The sequence below is a fragment of the Parus major genome, chromosome Z (genome assembly GCF_001522545.3).
Source record: "Parus major isolate Abel chromosome Z, Parus_major1.1, whole genome shotgun sequence".
Classification (NCBI taxonomy): domain Eukaryota; kingdom Metazoa; phylum Chordata; class Aves; order Passeriformes; family Paridae; genus Parus; species Parus major.
In genome coordinates this window covers 15,443,349-15,459,329 of record NC_031799.1, presented here as the reverse complement: position 1 = coordinate 15,459,329, position 15,981 = coordinate 15,443,349, and the positions used below count along the sequence as shown (strand labels likewise).

The window sequence follows — 15,981 nt, the reverse complement described above, 5'->3', positions numbered from 1 at the left end:
ATGAAACCTAGGCAAATCCATGAATCCCAAATTGCTTTTTCCAAACCTTTAAAACAAATATTTTTCTTAAAACACGTCTGCTGTGTGGCTTGGATTTAAAGGTGCTAAGTATTTATGTTAATCCCATTCAGATTGATATGTTAGTACAGAAATTTATGAGTCTCACTGATTTTTGACAGCATTTTAACTTTTCTTTGTCCAGTCTAGAGCAAGAGTTCCTTAGCAGGGAGACAGAATATTATTTTTGTGTGGATAACATTGGATAAAAATATGATGAAGGTTAAGTGTGTGAATTAGATATGAAAGTTATGTATTCCAAAAGAGCCGACTAAATGGCTTTTCTTTGGATGCATACCTCAAATCACAGATCAAAATTTTGCCACCATGACAGAAAGAACTAGAGAATGCTCTCATGCAGACTTTCCCATACATCATATTTTAAGCAGATGAACAAGAATTGCATTCAGTTGTTTCTTCGTACATGGAATCATCTTCACATGGCTAAGTGAAAGCTATTTTGCTTTTATGACTTATTATTTTAATTACTCATGTAGTCTGCCATGAAAACTGTGCTTATTTATTATAACATTTTTGTGACTGTAGTGATTAGAGAATTCTCTTTGTTTTGTTTTTTTTTATATTCATCAGTGTAAGCTAAAGTCAATTTAGATCATAAGTTTTTCACATGGAGGGGTTTTGATTGTAATTATAGCTTGATGCAAAGGGTGCATTCATTTCTGACTTCTTACTCTATAGGTCATACACCTTAGGTTTTGAAATTACTACCCAATTTCAACCATGTTTAGAGTTGAAGGAAGCCCTAACAAGAAGAAAGTTTCTATGGATTTTACAATATGGCAGCTGAGTGAGGGAGTGGAACCCAAGTATTTTGTCCCCTGAAAAACTGGAAGCAGAACTCAATTTCTACACATTTTATCTGGCAGCAGAGGGCTGCTAGCCAGTCCTGCATATAGTCACAACACTGCTGATTCTTTTCCTGGTGAGGATAGGAAAGATGTGTGTTGAATTATACCAGTGAAAAAATAAACACAAATTCTTCTGAAGCAAAGCTTCACTGACTGTTTACCACAAAACCACTTTAATTTTTAGGCTTCATTCTTAACCTATGGTCAGAGAGTAAATGATTAGCTACAGTTTATCTTTAACATCAATCACATTGGACTAATGTTATCATGTTAGATTGTGATACAGTTGATAATATTTCTGCTGATCTCATGTGTGACTAAACCAGGCTGGCAGCTTTGCAAATTGCATTTGAGGATGCTGTACCTGTATCGTAGTCAAATTTCCCCGATATGACAAGTTCTATTCTGTTTCCAATATTCCTTACCCCACTGTTCCTCAGCTCTTAAAATATGCAGCTGAAGAAAAAAATAGGTGAAAGGGACTTCTCTGGGTCTTGTGTTGCAGGCTCTTAGTGCACAACTCACATCAAACCTCAGTGTACGATTCAATGTCCAACTGAGTTTCACAATTCCTAAGAATGTAAATTCCACACTGTCTCCAAGCAATCTCTTCCAGTCCTTCAGGCACCTACCACAAAGAACCATTTAAAAAATATTTGATTACAATTTCCTCTGTTGCACCTTCTGAGCTTTATCTTTTCCCCTTATGCATCTCTCGGATGAGAAGGCTAGAATTCACCTTCCAGCAGGGGAATCTGCAATCAGGTCCCCTCTTCTTCAGGCATGCATGCACAGAGTCCCCCCAGATCCTCTTAACAGCGGGTTCTCCAGTCCTTGATCACCTTAGTGGCTCGTCCTCTTCTAGATTCTCACAGACTTATCACTATCACTTTTTAAAAATGATAGAGTCATAGAATTGTTTGGGTTGGAAGGGGCCTTAAATAGAATCTAGTTCCACCCTAGTGTGGGACATAGACTTGGTTGCTCAGAGCCCCATCCCACCTGGCCTTAAACCCTTCCAGGGATGGAGCATGCACAGCTTCTCTGTTCCACTACATCATCACCCTCACAGTAAAGGCTTTTTTTTTTTTTTCTAATATCTAATAAAAAACAACTCCCTTGCAATCTGAAACCATTAAAGGTTAGCTGTTTAAAACCAAATCCAGTATTCCATATGTAGCATTACAAGTTTCTAGTAATGCAGTGTCAAAATTTGCATCAGTTTTTTGGTCATACTGTTGTTAATACTGCCTGAAATATGTTTCATTTTCATACTGCAAAGGTACATTCCTCACTCACTTTTTACTATGGTGAGCATCCCTCATTCACAGTTTGTTATGAGGCAAAATTTTTAATAAGCACTGAATAACTTCCTCAAAGGAAGAATCCTCTTTATTTTTCCTCCTCTAACTAAAGCAAAAAAACCAAATTGAAGCACTAACCGAAGCTGTTAATCACCTCCAGGTGTTTTGACTTGTGTATTTACTGGGTAGTATAGGGTTGAAGATGTTATTGCTGCTGCTCTTCTTGTGTCTTGTCTCCATTTTTACAGTCTGTACACCATAATTACAGCATTTATTCATCTGAGGCTGACAGGCTCTGACTTCAGAGCCTTCTCTGACTTCTGACTTCTTTGTGCTCCCTCATAATTTAACTGTGCTTTGGGGGCCTGGTTTATGAGACTGAGGAACAGCAATTCCCATGTTAGGAACCACAGGTAAGAATGTCTGTTGAGACATTTTACCAGCGGGCTTGTTAGTAGTGAACAGAGATCTTCTGACTGGTCGTTTCTGTCTTTGAAATGTACTTTGTGCATCTTCTGCTTCTAAATGTTACATCTGTTAATCAGCCAGCTTGCTCTCAAGGCCAATTTCACCTGCTGTGAAACACTGTTGACCTTCAGGAGGGTTCACTATGTATTTTCCTTTCTTCTTTGGAAAGACATAGCACCTTGCTACGTGCATGGGTCAAGTACTTCCTAGAAATCCCATTCTTAGTTTAGTAGGCTGGGCCTTGGTCTCATTTCAGTTACATGGATCAAAAAAGTATGAAAAAACCATAGCTTTTACGAGTTTGAGCCTTTACATTCCTTAAATTTTCTCAGTCTATTTTTTAGTTGTTTTTTGTGAATCAGAATATTTAAAAGGTGTTCAGGCTTCTTGGGATAGCTTTTTCTTTGCATATTTGATTCTTATTAAAGGTAATAATATCTTATTAATAATATCTTATTAAGGTAACAATATCTGACTCATAATCTCTGTAACTGTCATCCTTTTCTACAACCATGTTTCCTGATGAGTTTCCACTGAGGACCTTATTTTCTGAAACTGCATGTTTAGTGTTTTCCAGGAATTGCTTATGGCCAAATATTAAAGCAAATGTCTCAGTGTCAGTGCCTTCCAAACAGCACAGGAGTACTCTCATGTTGGTGGTGGCGTTAGCACACATCATAAATAAGTCTATTTTGAGGTTCTAATCAGGGATCAGGATGCATACTATCTTAGAATTTGTATAGATGCAGGAAAATGATAGAGGAAACAAGTTTATTCAGCAGTGATTTGTGTAAGGAAGCAGGTACCTAACACAAGAACTGTAAAGGACCTCTAATGAGGCAGATCAGCCACCTGCTCTTCGTTTCAGCTTTATGTAGGTAACTCATAAATCAAGAGGGAAAATCTTTTGGAAGGCCCAGGAGAAGTGAGACTTTCCCCTTCTTCTGAGGTTCATAGAGTTACAGAGAAGAGAGTTATTACCTATTGCATCCAGATGCTGGGAATTAAGTGCTTGTCACTCCTCCATCAGTCTCTTTAAGTTCTAGCACTACCTACTGCCCACTAGCCTGTGGACTTCCATCACGTTCCTGTCTTCATTCAGGGTATTTTGAATTCAGAGTACCAAAAAAGTGGATTTCATCCTTTCAACTTCCTGCAATTAGGAATTTGCTACAGTTATTAATGTACTGTGTCTGAATGAAAAAATTTCCACATCGTTCCTTCTCTGAACATAACACTGGTATTTCTAAGATATAAATTTGATTACAACATAAAAGAAAATGTCTTTTCAAGTAAATTAATATTTATAAACTCTCTACATTAAGCTATTTTTCCGTTTTTACTTAGATATATGCATTTTCTTGGGCAGCCACAAGATGGGAGTATTGACCCTTAAAGCTCTCGTTTTCGTCTTTGGTTTTTCTTTACTCTTGTGCTGTGCCAGGCAGAGACTTAGAGAATATGTTTTGCTCCTTCCTGAACAAGTTCTTTCCTAAACTAGAGGGAATTTATGGGATGTTTAGAGAATGTTAGTCTGCCTTATTTCCTATATTAATTCAGGAGGCAAAGGTCACATGTACATTAGAAGAATTTCTTGTGACTAAGAATCACATTTCTCTGATACAAATTTCAGAGTCGTTCTTTTTCAGTTCTGCACCGATTTGCCACCTTTTCAGATAATGGGCTCCCTTTAGTATTCTCACAAGGCTGTAATGATAAGTGGAACAACAGATCAAAACACTTCTTGCTGCATTTACAGGTCACCATCTGCAAGTTGGAAACAGAACTTACGTGATGAGATGACTGACTGAGTAATTTGGGGAATGAGACCTTATTATTATTATGAGGCCTTAAGAAAACATTAAGGACAAGAAAATCCCAGCTAAATGTTATTATATGGGCAACTGGACGAAGACTTGTTCTGCCTTTATGCTTATTTCTGAAAGGTTTGAGCATGCAGAGATGTCCTCCCATTTGTCATGTGGCCTGTGGAGGCACTGTAAGAAAATGGACCAATTAAAAATTTTTTGAGCATTGAGGAATGCTGATATGAATGTTCTTGGCCTGTTCTCAAAGAATTCAGAACTTTATCTGCACATAGTATGATACATACCCCTCTTGCATTTGAAACACAGAGTCATCCATTGTTATTTCAAATTATTTTTTCAAATTTTCATTGTCACACCAGTGCTCCCCTTCTCCTTTGGTTAAAGAGCTAAGTATTTTATAAAGGAGTGTGTAGGTGATACACACTTGTTTCCTGTTAGAGGAGTTTTTTATGTATTCAAAAATCTGTGAACAGCCTTGAAAAAATGTCATTATGCTTGATGCATCTGGTACAAAGAAGAGAGACTATTATGTAACCATTACATGATGTGTGCAGGTATTAAAACAAATGTAATCAGACAACATAATTTCTGGCTTTATTAATTAGATGTGTGCTATAAACAAACACTATTGTACTATATTTTCCAAAGAACTTGACTCCTATTGAAATAATTAAAAGAAAAAGTAGGGTTTTTTTTTTCAGAAGTCGCTGAAATTTTAAATCAGACTGTAGGGTTTGGTGGTTTGTTTGTTTATTTTTATGGTTTTTCTTTAAGTAACATGCTGAATTTTCTTTCTGTTTTGTTCATTTCCATCAGAAAATCTTAGAATTTATGCTGGGCTTAAACTAGTTTACTAGTAGTAGGAAAGAAGACACTTTGTTTGTTTGTTTGGGTTTTTTTCTTTGTATAGATGATGTGAATGAAAAGCAATTTAGCCATTACACTTTGCCTTGGTAAAGACCATCTTTTCAGAGTTTGACATCTGTACCTAGCTACAAATAATTAGCCAGCTTTGGTCTGCATTTTAGCAAGATGAAAACTTCAACCTTCTTGTTCCTGTATTGTGGACACACTGAGAACTTTAGTGCTAATGGTCCTTCTGTGTACACAATAATGAAAACAAAGACTGAGCTGACTTGTGGCAAGCAGTAACAAAACTGCAGCAGATATATTCATGCTCTCCCCACACGCCTGGGCCTCCAGCTAAATCTGAAACCTTGTCTTCCCTCACTGTGATCCTACCAGAAACCTGATATTTTGGCTTCTACAAGGATAAAAGAAACTTGTCTTAGATATACAAGAATTGCTGAAGAAATGTACCTTAGACTTAGACCCACATTTAAGCAATTAAAAAAAGAAACCTCACTAAGAGAGGAGGAAAGGAAATCCAGCATTTTCACGGCAAATAGCATGATGCCTGTTTGGCAGAAGTGACCTTGGAACAGTGTTTTTTCTGCCCTCCTTCTCTCATTGCCTGTTTTTCCCCTGGATGTGTAGTACTATGATAAATGGCTGACAGTAGGTTTCACAAAAGACTACTTCAGTGCCTCCTGAGTCTGACACTACAGCTCTTCCGTAGAGTGCCCTTTCAGGCCTTCCCAAGGCCCTCCTCAGCCATCTGGTGCATATTTATGGAGGAGAGGGATTAATTCCCAGGTGAGAAGCAGATGCAGCTCAAGGAGTACAGAAAATTCAGAACTCAGTGTGGTTACATCTTGGGAATGATTCCAGAGAAGCAGACCTGGTTTTCCTTTTTTTACTGGTACTTTTTAATTGGGATTTTAAGTTCCTGGCTGTTAAACTGCCTGGTAGGAAGACATATATGAATATTTTGCTTAAATGAGAACACTTCGGAGATACATGTAGAAACAGTGAATCAGAAATTATAATATTGGAGATGTGACTTTATTTATATTACCCGGCTGTGTTACCTCTCTAATGACTTCTACTGAAATCAGTGTTTTATACATACAGTAAAAATGGAGGTAATCATGAAAATCTTGTTCCTGTGTATCCCCAGGCCTGGAAGGCTGAATTCCAAGTCGGTTTCCACATTCTGTGATGAGATTGGATCCAAAGGAGAATCAATTGGTGAGACTGGAGGTGGAAGTTGACAGGCAATGCCAGGTCTGGGGCAGTTGACAACCATGAGAAGCTTCAATGTCCACCTCATTTCTGGGCGGATTTAATAAAGTGTTTGTAGCTGCCTCACACAGGGGACTTTCGACTGGTCTTTGGTGGATTTTGTTATAAGCAAAACAATTCCATGCCTGCCTCAGAGCTTATGAGACAGTTCAGTAAGTTATTAAATGACTTCCATCTTTACCTCATATACTAATTCTTAAATTTCAAATGCATTGGCAATCCTAAAGAAACCAACGGTCCTTGCTAGATATACAGCCAAAAAGGGTATTCTGTATTCCTGACATGTCACCCAAAAATAAGATATCATGCTATTGTAAGGACAATGTTGATGAGATATATGATTCTTTACTGTAGTTTGATTTACCTGGTTTTGTCTAGTTATCTTACCATAATGAACTTTGAGTAGTGTTTGGTCACTTTTTTCTTTTTTTGCAGTATGGAGAAGAGTATGTTAGCAAAGCAGCATCACAGAAATATGAAGGAGAGGGAACTAATAGTGTGAAGAACTCTGGAGTATTTCAGTTTTTCATCACCAGTGGTGACTAAATAGTGGCAAAAAATAATTTCCTCCACAGGTCTAAAGGCAAGTGGATTAAAATCATGAAGTGTTTTTAATTCACTGAAGGCTGTAGAGAACCAAAAATATTTCCCATATCTTCTACAGCTTTAGGAAGTGTTGTGGAAGAGATCTATAATGCAAACCTTGTTGAGGTGGAGCAGCAACATAAGGCATTTCTGATCCCTCCCCAATTATTTTTCTGTCATCAGGTTCCTATCTGCATGCAGCTGTACTGCTCAAGGACCCTGTCTGATGGACTGAGATCATATAGGCCATGTGCAACATGGCTTTTTCACAGTCCCTAGAACAGCCAAGGGAGAACAAGGAAGGGACTATGGGGGCTCCAGTGGAACTGAAATTCAATTACATGCCTCCTGTAGACCTAACCTCACTGTAAAAATTGGCCTGACAATTTTATCTTTAATTGTGCCTATGTGAAATCTCTTTGATGTTAAAGATGGGCTGCCCTCATCCACCTTTCTTGTCATACTGTGAGCAAGCCTCACTAAATTGGGTAGCAAGATGCAGACCTTTCAGGAAACCCAGACATGAACAGCTTTCTCCAGCCCTTGAAAGTACATGGGATTGATCTGTTTGCTGTACAATCCCCAAGCCCCAGGCTATGGATAAAATTTCTTAGAAGAGAGGCAAAGTAAATCAATTCTGTTCTGTTTCTGGGGTAAAGTTGGTCAATAGATGATATTTTAAAGCACCTCCATCAACAATTTATGAGATTTATTCAGTTTATGCGAAAGAGCACTCCATAATCATCACTACACAGCGATGGCCCAACAGGGTGTTGCTAACTGGATATCATTTAATAAAAGTTTTTCAAGTGCTCAGCATGCTTTCATCAGAGGGTGATTTTTGTTTTTATCCTTGTTTTGTATGAACGTTAGGAGGTAATCAAGAAGTTATAAAAGTTGATGATTTATGAAGCTTTTGAAGTGGTGGGTGAAATTGTAGGCTAGATATAATGCTTATATTGATCACACTGTTGGTAAAAGCATGATAAGACTGTTGACTAAAAGTACTATTAAAATAAATTTCATGACAGACTGTTAAATAAAGATCTAGTATTATTTTAATAACTTGATTTTGGTTAATAGTGGTCATGGTTAATGCTGGGCAGTATTGTGCTGGTAGGCACATAAACGTCACAAATATTACCATATTGACACTGAGTTTTCATAATTGGAAAATTAGTTACATAGTTACCAGTCTCTCCGACACCAGCCCTATATTTTCTTATATTTCCAGCAGTATTCTTGCCTCTTACAGCAGTAACCTTTTGAAAATTTTTGTTCCATGGCCATCGCTTCATCACAATCTGCTTTTCCAGCACCTTCTCCTGATTTTTTAAAAGTTTTTGAGTTTTTTTAAAATACAATTCTACTTTTACTTCCTTTTTATTTTTTCATATTCTGAAATTACTTTGATTATGGTATTGATAGTTCCAGTTTTGAAAGCACAAGGGAGAACAAAGTAATAATTTTTTACCATTTTTGTCTTTGACTGTGCTTTTATTTCCATTTCTAACTACTTGCTTTCTGAAGAGTGTCAGAATTAACAATTCTCTTCATGGAAAATCACCACCCCCACAAACAAACAAACAAATAAACAGCCCCCTCCCCAGCAACCCCCCCAAAACAAAAACAAAAAAAAAAAAACCCAAAACCAAACACAGCGGAAAATTTTTACAATTTTTTTTTCTCATTTTGATTCTGCTTTTATATCTCCTTCATCTAGTTCATTTGTACTGTGTTTCACTGCATCCACTTGAAGGGCTGGTATGTTCATACCAATTTCTCTTCAATTTACTAGTTGTTATTTAAGTTAATATATGCAAAGAACCCCAAAGTTGGAGAACAATCCAATTGTTATCCATCAGTGCTGCTCAGCTTCCTTCTATCTGTTAAATGTGCAGAATTTTGTTTCTTTATTTTTCTCATATGGGTGCTGGCTGACATTTTTCAGATAAAATTACTGGTTTGTATCCTTTTGGAATGAGATCTCTGTTTTTTGGCTGCTTTATTTCTCACACATGTGATATACACATCACAACCTCGTCATGATATGAGAAAGTCCAATCTTGTTACAAAAAAAGTGAAAAACTTTTTTTATACCCTGGAATCATTTTTCAAAATAAAAAAATGTGTGTCATGAAAAACACTTTTCAAGGACCTCATCTGAGAACACTGCTGCCCTAGTCTCTATTTGTGGGTGATCATCTGAGGCATGATATGGATTTCTACAAGCTATGTTGTGCTTCTCTTGAACAACAATTCCTCTTCAATCTAATCCATACAAACCATTTATGTTTTGGCCTTTTCATATATAAGTAAATTAAGTAAAAACACTAAAATTATAAGTCTCAGAAAACTGATCTGAAAAGGATTAATTTACTCTTTTAATGTTAGACTTGGTATTTTGCTATTCTACAATCTTCTTTTACAATTATTTTACGTTGTTGCTTTTGTCTTTTTTTTCCAGAGGCATTTCAGAAGCTCACTCACTGATATGAATAAAGCATCATTCACTGGTGTTATTTCTTGTATTCATTATATAACTGAACAAATGTCTTATGAGCAAAATTGATGAAAAAACGCAGTGCTGCTACTGCAAGCTTTTTTCTAATTAATTTGGAAACTGTTGCTGTCAATAGAAGTTTCTTCATTAATCATATAACCACAGATATCAAGATTAATATGGCAAAATCTTAGCATGTCAAGAAATGCTGTCAAATCTGTGTGTACCTTTAAAATCTTTTGAAAATATGGTTGGTTATTTCTGGAGTACTTCTGAAGCTGGGAAATTCTAGGTCATATTGGAAGGATTTTTCAAAACAAGTGTTGGTATGTCTGTATTGAAAGGTTTGATTCCAAGAACCATAGAAATCCAGACTGTGTTAAATATACAGAAATAATACAATATATCATATACTATACATTATATCATATTCTGGAACTGTGGCTAAAGAGTAAGAATAACTTTTATGTCTGTAGCTGATACACTATAAATAGTCTTTTCTGAAGCACATAGAGTAGTATAGAACATAAAAAAAGTAATAAATATCAATAAAGAGCGACTAGATTTCCCAGAAAATTTAGTAAATATCACTCCAATAATAAAAAAACCCAAACAACTTAGTTGTTCAATAACTTGTGCTGTTTTAAAATTCTTATTTTGCATATGCTTGCTGGAATTTGACACAGCAATATAACCATTCCTTTTTTGATAGAGAAGACATAATGGTGAAGGGGAATTAAACTTATAAAGATAGTAGGTAGTCTAGGGTTTACTAGGCATATGTATGCAGAGTGAATTTGATAACAAGAATTGTGAATTTAACAAGGAAAAGTGATTAAATCCTTGAGTTTCTGTAAGACATGCAATGAAAGATTAGCAACAGTGAGACAATTACTGTAGACATTAAACATTAGGAAAAACTTGTGAAACAGAACACAAAGGGCTGGGGAGTGGCTGGCATTAAAAATGACATTACCTCATATTCACGTATGTGAACTTGAAATGTATGTCTATTTATAGAAATTAGATCAGTATGCAATCCTTTGAAAACTCATTGAAACAGTATGGGACTTCTCCATGTTTTAACTCTTGATGACATGAATGAAAACAACCTTGATAAGGCAAAATAAAAATAAAAAAAAAAGAAGGGAGAGAAGATTATATTATTGTTGACTTTCTTTTCCTTGCTATAACATTTAACTGAACCATCCTGTATAAATTCACTAAGTTTCTAGATCATCTGGCTTGAACTTTACAGGTTCAAGCTAGGGAATTGCACCATTTTCTCTTCATAAAGGTCTTTATTTTCACCTGAACAGATGTGAAAATAATCTTTTGAGGTGTGTTAGAAAATTGGCAATAGCTTTTCTATATTTTTGCACTGGACACTGATCTTTTTTAGCATGGATTCCCACATGATATAAACCAGAACAGCTCTGTTGAATTCACTGGAGCAAATCAATCAATACTGGCTAAGAATTTTGTCCCCAGTCAGTGTTTTGATGGGAAGGCAGAAAAGAGACTCTTCACTGTCATGTACCGAGAAAAATCATGTGTCTTACTGGGTTAGGGTAAAGACTGCCCTTTGGAAAAAAAATATAAAAAAAATCACTGCCTCTTGGCTAAGCAAAAGAATTGTGCAATTTTGAGTACAAACAATAGAGCCTTTGAACTAAGGATATGCAGGCATGAAACTGTTTATTTACAAGGAAAAATGACCCACTTCTCTAGGAACATGACCCAATTTAATCTGCTAGGAAAAAAAAAATTGAAATGCTATTTGACCTAAATTTTCTGAAGCAAAAGTTGTGTGGAAAACAGAGAAGTGTCTATATAGTTTGTGAGGCAGCTTCATTTACAGGTCATTTGCTCCATGTGTCAGACAGGATTGTGTTTCTTATAATAGGCTGTGATTAGGATTACCTGAAAACTTCCACAGAGCTTTGATCTGTCATATCACTCTTTTGCAGCTGTCTTAGGGATTCAAGTACACTGTAAACACTGATATCACTTAAGTACACTCAGAGTCTCAGGACAGGCTAAGATAACATTTGGTGAGAATGAAGTACCTTTCTCAGACAGATGTGCAGAGGCAGGAAGACCTCATTCTTGAACTGTCAGGTCTGAGATAATTTGTTATAATATGTTCATAAGAGATCAGCCTATAATGCCACTGCTTTTTAGAAATAGACAAAAAATTATCTTTTGATTAGTTCAGATGGTCAGTATGGTGAAAATCTCATATGCCTGCTTGTTCTGAAGAAATTCATGCTCCCTTGTCCATGCAGGATTCTTTTCTGGGAACAAACCTCCTCTGACTCTGACCTATTTCTTTTTATCTACATATCCACGAATGTACTGAATCTTCAGAGACAGTCAGAACTGGGTCACTGCAGAAGTATTTCTCACTATATTTCAATGGCAAGTTTTTCTGTGTACTCTTCTCAATGTGAATACCAATCCTGAAATTTTAGACAACAATGTAAGTGAACTGTGGTATTCAAATCAGGTTGTAGTTTTAATTGAAAGATCAGATATATCCATTACTCTTCTCATATAAATCAAAAGTTGGAATGCTTGTGAATCCTTGATGGTCACTTCTCCCCTGCCTCAACGAAACTGTAAATGCAAAATGACTAATAGCTGCTTCAAACATATTGCTTACAGAATTACGATGAGATCCAATAATTTGGAGCAAAGAACAGTATGAGTACTCTATCATCCAAGTTTTTGGTAAAACTGATTACATGAGATAGCAGTAGCAAAAACTGGTTTGCTACTGTGACCTTTGGCCACAACTGCAATCAGTAAAATTATTTGAGGTATGAGACTTCATCATGTAGATTTCAGTATTAATCTGTAGTTGTTTCTTCCTGTATATGTGCAGGCCGTGTGCAACAAATAGGAGAATTCATTTTTTAATAAATACTTTCACTCATTTGTTATTTTGTAGGTGTTTGTATTACCTCTGCTTGATACTTGTGCTGCCTCTGGATGGGCAGCAAAACATCCGATGTGAACTTGGGAAGAAACTAAAAGGTGCTCGGGAGTAAAAGAAGACTGAAGAATATCTTCAAAGTACATGGTGACCAGAGGTAGGTAGACATTAAAGAATTTTATTAGATGTCAGTAATCCTGCCTTTCTTGGTGATTTACCTTACTATGGGTAATTCTTTTGGTGTCATAAAACTTCAGCTTTAACTCCCTAGTTCAGTGGCTAATACAGCTGTGATTTTTACTGCTATCATGATAAACAAAATGATAACCTTTTTTGCTGAAGATGTGTAGTAAAACATAGCAGCCTGTTGGAGAGCAACAGATTTTCAATCTGCAAAAATCTTCTTTATCTACTTCCTTTAACAGAGAAACAATAATTTTCAGTGGCTGGATGAACTGTGTGGTTCTTCCAGCTGCTGAAAATGACTTTATATAAGTGTATAGATGCAACTATGTGACATGTACAAGGCCTGAGCTGGCCTTTCCTGTTACCCCTACTCAGCTCTATCTATATTGCATAAATAACTAACTCTAATAACAAATTCTAATAAAAGTCAAATGGGTCCAAGATTGGCAGAAGTAGATAGCAGTTATCTCAAGCACAGGAGTGGACTGCACGGCAAAACTCTCCCAGCCCAGGTGTGCATATATCACAAATAAAATGTTTTAGGAATGTCATCATATCAAATTCATTCCTTTCATTTGCAAAAATTTTCAGATACAAAATAATTTTCACTATCTGTCCAATCGGTGCAACTGAAATGATTGCTTTTTCTGAAGAGATAATTGTCCAGCACTATCAGTTTTGACAGTGATTCTCAACAGATAAATGATTTATCTCAGAATTTTTGTATCTTCAGTGAATTGATGGTTATTTTAAGATACAGGGCTTAACTCCTCTAAACTAAACAAGGGTTCTCTAATTAGTGTTTGGAAATATCTGATTGTTTTCTTCACAATGCTATTCTACAAGTTTTCTGCTTTCATATTTGCCCTTGTGCTAATTGTGGAGCTGAGCATTTCTTGAATGTCACAGTGACAGATTTACAGGCTTGATTACTCATGGTTGTTGCAGTCATCAAAAATACTCATTTGCATATGAACTTTTCACAACAGACTCATCTTATTTACAGAGCACATGGCTAGCCATGGTCTTTTCAAATCTTAAACAGGGATTTAACATTAGAAATTGAACTTAATTAAGTAAAGATAAGAGCACTGCCCCTTGTTATACAGTTTGAAATAAATAATTTAGATTAGTGGCAGAAATTAGTGGAGCATTGAATTGTTGAGACTACAAAAGGTTTTAATCTCTTAAAGGAAAAAATACTTTAGAATTATTAATTTAGCCAGTCTTACTACTAAAAACATATGTTCAGAATTTCCTCTGACAAGCACATAGCAAAAAAGAACTCTGCTTTTAGAAGAGTTTCCTATTGAGAAAGGATTGTGGCAATACAGGGTGGACAAAAGCCTCCACCTTCAAGGTCATCTGCAGTTTCATCTTCCCCCTTCTGTCCCTCTGGGACAAACTTCTGCACTCCTGCTCAAAGTAGTGCTTGCATTGTGGTACAGCTCCTAGAAACTATGAATGAAAAAACTTCTTTTGGGCACTTTTGATTATCAGCTATAATTGTGCAGCTACTGCTTTCCTTTTCTATTATTTTAAATCAGAGTTATTTCTTTACATTTGCCTACTACACACCTGCAGTATTTACACTTTAAAAACCTGAATTCTGGCACTTATTTTAGGTATGTTTATTTAAAAATTATTATTTGAATTTTTTTTTTTCTTTGAAGAGTACCTATGGTTTATACAGTGTTAGCCAATAGAACATACTTTTCATTACTGTTTATATAAAAATACTTCTTGTGTTTATTAGCAGATGAATTCTTCTTCAAATTCCTCTCTGAAGAATTTGTTTAAATATAACTCCTGCAGGTGAAGCATAGAAGGCTATTTTTAAGAGAAAAATTTGATTTATGCATGTACTAAGTGCTTCTGGAATAGAATTTGCAGATTCAATCTTACAGTACTGCACAATTTCTTATAGAGCTGTGATTCAGCCACTGGCTTAGGAGTAAGGAATGAGATAAAAAATATGAAAAGAGGAGACCCTCCCATATACAAAAAGATATAAAGTAAATTAACATTTACCCTGTTCTCTAAATCATCTTCTAGAATCTAATAACATCTTTAATAGACATAACAGCACTACTGCTAAACAGCTTTTATTTTCCACTGTTGCTTTAGTGTCATACTTTTTGCCAAATCTCATTCCAGGAGTGCACAAATATCACTGCTGAGGGTGGAAGTGTGGTTTGTTCCCATAGTTCTCTATTTGGGAAGATGAGTGAAGTAGAAGCTGCAGTAGCCCGATTGGTCTTCATCTTGCTCAATTTGATTTAAGCACCCTGCCCTTCCTGCTACTGAATGAAACCATGGCTTGCTTTCCTCCACTTGAAATAATAACCTGTCTTCTGGTGATTAATTTAGTTATGCAGATTTTGTGCTGTTTGTTTTTGAAGCCACAGCCTCCCTGAGCTTTTAATCATCCAATCCATCGCTCGTAACTCTTTTTTTTTCATGCAGAACTTTGCTACCTCCAGCATGGGTGGTATATTCTGAGCAGTGCACCCCTCACTCGGCAATAAAGAGATCACACACTGCATCCAAGTCCTCGCGGTCAATTCTGATGTAGCTGTTAAACCCAAATCCAGCTCGTTCCTGTTCATTTTCCGAAAGTACTCCTTCCACTAACCAACTATCTTTGTTACAGACCCTTATCCAAAGCTTTTCCTCTCCAAATTTTTTTTTTTCCAAATCCTTGTTCCAAGACAGGCACAGAAAATCATCAGTTCTTGTTTACTTGGGAGGAAATGGGATCTTTTCCCCAGTTTCCATCTGGGAGGAGAGATGCTGTAGGCCTAAGAAATTTCCTTCATCGTTTGATGACCCTACCAGCAGGTTATGTGTTCTGCAGCTTCCCCTCTCAGAGGAAAAAAACCCAAACATTTTATTTTAATAAAATATCTTCCTCCTTTCCAGTCAGCCTCACTAGAATCCTGCAGTTCTTTTTGCTTTTGGCAGCTCTCCCAGAACTCTGGGCTGAAGGCAGAAAGAAACCACACTGATTCTGTGGTTTCTAGAAGAGACCAAGGCTCCTTATTACATATTGCATGCAGCTGTGCTTTCTTGGCCATCTCTCTCACTTCCCTAGTTA

The 15,981-nt window shown here is 36.4% G+C and overlaps 1 long non-coding RNA gene across 1 annotated transcript in view; it reads left to right on the top strand.

Annotated features, from left to right (window-relative positions):
* The first annotated feature begins 12,670 nt into the window (after window positions 1-12,670).
* The window catches only part of LOC117243733, a 30,101-nt gene continuing 26,790 nt past the window's right edge, over window positions 12,671-15,981 (top strand). The window contains exon 1 of the long non-coding RNA XR_004495582.1: window positions 12,671-12,855. This is a non-coding gene — a long non-coding RNA (uncharacterized LOC117243733). The remainder of the gene's footprint in view (window positions 12,856-15,981) is intronic.